The sequence below is a fragment of the Lynx canadensis genome, chromosome D1 (genome assembly GCF_007474595.2).
Source record: "Lynx canadensis isolate LIC74 chromosome D1, mLynCan4.pri.v2, whole genome shotgun sequence".
In the NCBI taxonomy this organism is placed as follows: domain Eukaryota; kingdom Metazoa; phylum Chordata; class Mammalia; order Carnivora; family Felidae; genus Lynx; species Lynx canadensis.
The window spans coordinates 103,873,895-103,879,913 of NC_044312.2; the positions used below are offsets into that span (position 1 = coordinate 103,873,895).

At 42.2% G+C, this 6,019-nt stretch overlaps 1 pseudogene; it reads left to right on the forward strand.

Moving 5' to 3' along the window:
- The first annotated feature begins 3,564 nt into the window (after window positions 1–3,564).
- On the forward strand, window positions 3,565–5,002 carry LOC115526428 (annotated as a pseudogene).
- Window positions 5,003–6,019: the final 1,017 nt, after the last annotated feature.

Genomic DNA, 6,019 nt, shown 5'->3' on the forward strand with positions numbered 1-6,019 from the left:
TGTTGTATGGAAACCAATTTGTCAATAAATTTCATGTATATAAAAAAAAAAAAGTTAAGGGTACTAACATTAACGGTGTATGCCACAAATTATTTCCCAATGTATCATTATTTTTATTTTATCAATGGGGCTTTTCATTCTAAACTTTGTGAATTTTCATGTCATCAAATACACTTTCCTTTCGCTATGAGTTCTGAGGTATTTTTTTTTTTAATGAAAAGGCTTTTTCCTACTCTAAAGTTATACAAATATTTAAAATGTTTTTCTTACTGTAGGCTTCTTTTTACATCTTATGTTCCAATCTTTATTTCATCCAGAATATATTTTTGAATAGCATTAATTAAGTTTCTGCTACATCTTTCTTCCATATGGCTAACTAATGATGCTAGTACTATGTATTAAATAAATCATCCCACTGAAACTTAAATATCTCTTTTTCCCTATAACAGATTTGTATATTTTGTATCTATTCCTGTACTGGAGTTTAATCTTTTGTTATGCTGTGTCAGTGGCTTTATGGTAAGTTGTAATATCTCATCAAGGACATCTCTTTTCACCATTCTTTTCCTTTATTTTCTTTTTTTTTCTTATGGATTTATGTTCTGTGTGAACTTAAATTGAGTTTTCCAGTTTCCCACCAACTATTCCAACTACCTACTGCAATTGTCATTGGCACTGGACTCATTTGTTAAAATAATTTTGGGAGGATTCAGATTTTCATGACACTAAATCTTTTCATCTAGAAACATGATATGTATTTCAATTTTCTGTTTCTGTTTTAATACCATTTGGCAAAATTTAGTGTTTTCCTACAGTAAGCCAAATGAAATAAAACCCATTCGGGGCACCTGGGTGGCTCAGTCGGTTAAGCATCCAACTTCAGCTCAGGTCATGATCTCACAGGTGGTCAGTTTGAGCCCCGGCACTGGGCTCTTCGCTGACAGCTCAGAGACTGAGACTGCTTCAGATTCTGTGTCTCCCTGTCTCTGCCCCTCCCCTGCTCATACTCTGTCGCTCTCTCCCTCTCAAAAATAAATAAACATTAAAAAAAAACACATTCAGTTTACTCTTGGGTATTTTATGCTTGTCACAACTGTTGGTGGAATTATTTGCCTTTTCCATTTCTGAGTACTATTACTTTGCTATTGATTTTTATTTCTGTTCTTAATTTCTAAACATGCCTCACAAGATTCTTAAAGATCCTGTTTATTTGTTTTTGGTTGGAGTCTCTTGGACTTTGTAAACACATAATACTGTAATATGCAAATACAGATTATTTGCTTCCCTTTTCCTATATAGTATTGGTTTTCTAGTTTCTTGTCTAATTATTACATGTGCAGAACCTAGCAAAATAATACCAATTAAGAGCAGCAATATCTCCATCCTTGTCTCATTCCTGGCTTTAATGTGATGGCTTTAATAATTCACATTTGTAATTATATTTGGTCTGTCTTTACATGGTTAGAGTATTTTCCTACTATTCTTATTTTCTTAGAATTTATATTTGGAATAGCGACTGAAATTTTATGGGTTTTTTTGTATATGTTTCTTTCTATGAGAAAGTTTCTTTTTGGCAATTGATACACTCACACAATTTTTCATCCTTTAACTTAGACTACACTGAAAGATCTGAGTCTTCGCCATTCTTGCCTTTCTAAAATAAACTCTATTTGCTCCTATCTACTATTCTTCTGATTTACTCCTGGATATTTTATTCAGAATTCTTGCATCTGTATTCATAAGTAAAAAGGTTCAATAAATATCTTTTATTCCTTTTTTTTTTAATCAGATTTTGGATTGGGGCGGGGGGGGGGAGGTCTTTCCAGCTGTTACCATGGCTTAATATTTAAGTTGTGTGTTAATTTTTGGTTTAGGTAGAAGTTAAATGTAAAAGAATCTGATTTGGGCCACTTTTTAAATGGTAAACATTTCCAGTTATTTCTATCAGTCAGCTGAGGTTATTTATTTCTTTGAAGATCAGTTTTGAACATGGAGGGAAATTATCTATTTCTTTTATTGGAAATCTATTTCTTTTCTTTTATATTTCTCTTGTTCCCTTTGCTATCTCCTTCCTCATCTCTAGTACTGTCTGCTTTTTGCTTTTGTTTCTCTTGTTTTTTCCTTAAAATGTCTTTTTTTTGCCATTTAAAAAGGAGTTTATGGTTTTGTCTATTCTTTGTTCTATGTCTCATTTTCCACTTCATTATTTTCAGCTTTGATTTTTATGAACTGCTCCCTTTGCTTTCTTCTGGTTCACTTTGATATTCTCTTTACAATCCCTTGAATACTTTGTCTATCTCCAGTCATTCTTTCAAAATGAGGTTTCTTAACACATCTACTATTCTGAATACATCAAGGTTTTTCTTTGAGCCACACTGAGGAATCTGCATTTATTTCTACTAGCACCCCCTAATTCTTGAAGGATTATTTTTTAATGTTTATTTATTTTTGAGAGAGAGAGAGAGAGAGAGGGAGGGAGGGAGCACAACAGCAGGGGGAAGGGAATGGAGAGAGGGAGACAAAGAATCCCAAGCAGGCTCCATGCTGTCAGCACAGAGCCAGACACGGGGCTTGAACTCACGAACCATGAGATCATGACCTGATGACCTGAGACAAAATCAAGAATTGGACGCTTAGCTGACTGAGCCACCCAGGCACCCCTTGAATGATTCTTTAAAATTAGTTACACTACTTTATATTTCAGTTTTCAGCAATATACTTTTCAACAAAATATACTTCCAGCTGAAACTCCCAGCCTTACTGTTGATATTTACTTTCAGAAACAAATATTATCTTTCCATGGAAGCTGTGGCTTGCAGGAATGGGATTCCAAGTCTCTGTCTTCCAAGTCCATGAGAAAAATATGACAGCAAACCACCTAGAGTGCTACCAAAACTCCTGATGACCTTATTCCTCTACTTCTGGCTTTGAATGAGGTGTTCCTGTTCTCATAGGTTGATAGTCCTTTCTTTGACTCTGGGCAAGGGTGATGTCTTTGGGCAAGGGTAATGTCTCATTCAGGTTTATTTTCACTAGAGCATCTTGCCCATGCTTTAGATACTGTAGATTCTCAGTACATGAAAGCTGAAGAAAAAGTTCAAGGTCATGAACTGACCTTTCACCATCCCATACAGGAGCTGACATAGATACTTCATGTTCTCCAAAGAGCCTCAATAATTATAAGAAGTTCTGAAAAATTATGAAGTCATCAGCCCGAAGATGCTCCAAAGCCATGGCAACTAGTCAGAGGCAATGGGTATCTGCATTGGTGACCCAAAGGGGGTTCCCAAGAAACAACATCAGCAGCACCTGCAATCTTGTTTAAAAATGCCAATTCTCAGGCTTCCTGAATCAGAAACCCTGGGAACCAGAAGGGGAACCGTAATCTTTGGTATAGGGAGTGCTCCAGTGGATTTGATACAAGCTCAAGATTGAGAGCTACCAAGCACCTGTAGTGAGTTACTAAACAGGTGGAAGCTGAAGAAGCAGAAAGCTCTGAATCACTGGCAGGGCTGCTTTCTTACCTTTCTTCCCAGGTTGTCAGGAAAGTTTGGGTGAGGAGACAAGAACTGTTATATAATCAAAGTCAATGACAGTGAAGGACACTGTTCCAGCAGCCACCTAGATTCAGAGCTCACCCTAACCCCCCAGTGAAGACATCCCAGCTATGGCCATGCAGAAAATCTTTACCTGGGAAATCCTGGACTCCAGGGACAACCCCATGGTAGATGTGGTCCTACACATGGCCAGGGGCCAAATTCCAAGCAGCTGTGCCCAGAAGAGCTTCCACAGGTATCTATGAAACTCTGAAACTGAGAGATGGTGACAAATCCTCCTCCCTCAGGAAAGGGATTCTGAAGGCTGTGGGACACATCAATAAGACCCTGGGCCCCACTCTGCTGTAAAATAAACTAAGCATTGTGGATCAAGAAAAAGTTGACAAATATATGATTGAGCTGGATGGGACTGAGAATATGTCCATGTTTGGGGTCACTGCCATCCTGGGTGTATCCTTGGCCGTGTGCAAGGCTGGTGCAGCCAAGAAGGGGGTCATGCTCTACTGGCACATCACAGACCTTGCTGGGAACCCAGACTTGGTCCTCCCAGTCCCTCCCTGCCTTTGATGTGATCAGTAGGGGCTCCCATGTTGGAAACAAGCTGGCCACACAGGAGTTCATTTTTCTGCCCGTGGGAGCCAGTTCCTTCAAAGAAGCCATGCACATTGGCACTGAGGTCTACCACCACCTCAAGGCAGTCATCAAGGCCAAGAATGGGAAGGATGCCACCAATCTGGGCAATGAGAGCAGCTTTGCACTCAACATCCTGGAGAACAGTGAAGCCCTGGAGCTACTGAAGACAGCCATCCAGGAAGCTGGTTACCCAGACAAGGTGGTGATTGGCATGGATGGGACAGCATCTGAGTTCTGTTGCAACGGGAAGTACGATTTTGACTTCAAGTAACCTGATGACTGCACTGCACACCACTGGGGAGATGCTGGGGGAGCAGTATAAGAGTTTCATCAAGAATCACCCTGTGGTCTTCATCAAGGACCCCTTTAGCTAGGGTGACTGGGCCACCTGTATCTCATTCCTCTTGGTGATTGACATCCAGATCATTGGGGATGACCTCACAGTCACCAACCCCAAGAGGATTGCCCAAGCCATTGAGAAAAAGGCCTGCAACTGGTGCTGCTGAAGGTCAACCAGATTGGCTCAGTGACCAAGCCCATCCAGGCCTGCAAACTGGCCTAATCTAATGGCAGGGGTGATGGTGAGCCACCACTCTGGGGAGACTGAGGATGCACTCATTGTTGACCTCATGGTAGGGCTCTGCATGGGATAGATGAAGACTGATGCCTCCTGCTGCTCAGAGCACCTGGTCAAATAAAATCAGCTCATGTAGATTGAGGAGGCTCTTGGGGACAAGGCTGTCTTTGCTAGACACAAGGCCCCAAGACCCCACAGGACAGATTTGACCTTCAAGCCCCTCCCCTGGAAATAAATACTGGTGCCAACCAAAACCAACCAACAGGAGGGAGCCAAGATGGTGTAACAGCATGGAAGTTTTTTGTGTCTCACATCCATGAAATACAACCAGACCAACACTTAACCATCCTGCACACCTAGAAAACTGATCTGAGGATTAACACAACAATATGCACAACCTGAACCACAGAATTCAGCAGGTATGTGGCATGGAGAGGTGAACTTGGAGAGAGTAGCTGTGGAGGGCAGGAAGCCGCTTTTGCAGGCAGAGAGAGGACAGAGACAGCAGGGGCTGGGGTGGGTGGAGAATACAGGAAAAGCACCCCTCCCCAAAAGCAGCTGGAGAGAAAGTGGAAAATTGGAAACAGCTGCAGGGACTGAACTAAAAAGGGAGAAAGGAGAAAGGAGTGGGTTTAAATTCCATTAAGACTGTAAACAGGGGGAATGCAGAGAGTCTGCAACTCCACAGCTCGATACCTGGCAGTGCTCTGGTGGGAAGGGCAAATCCCCAGGAGCAGAGTGAGGTCCGGGAGTTCTTGGGCCATACCGGGAGAAGTGGTTCCACTGCTGGAAGGATACTTGATAGAGGCTGTGAGGCAACCTGGGCCCAGCAGACCCCAGAGAACGGCCACATTTGCTGGTGCTGGAACAAGGTCATTAAGAGTGAAGCCTGGTGCCAGATATGTGTTGTGATTTTCCATAATCCCTGAAACACTGCTGCTACACTATCTCACGAACTTTTTCTGGGGCAGGCTGTCACCTGGCCACAGTCTCTGGGCATCAGCAGCAGCACGGTCCCTTGAACCTTCCTGAGTATGGCTGGCATTCGGCCATTGCTCGGTGAGACCCTCAGCACAAGGGTGGAACAGGTCAAAGCCGCAGTCCCTCAGAAGTAAGAGGCCAGGGAAATCAGCCGCATCTGAGACAAAACTCGGGAGAGAGGTACTGCCTGGGGCCTGGTCATGGACAGTGTAAAAGCAGGGAGCGGACAAAAGCTGAATACAAAGGATGGATGTGTGATTGCTGATTGGGG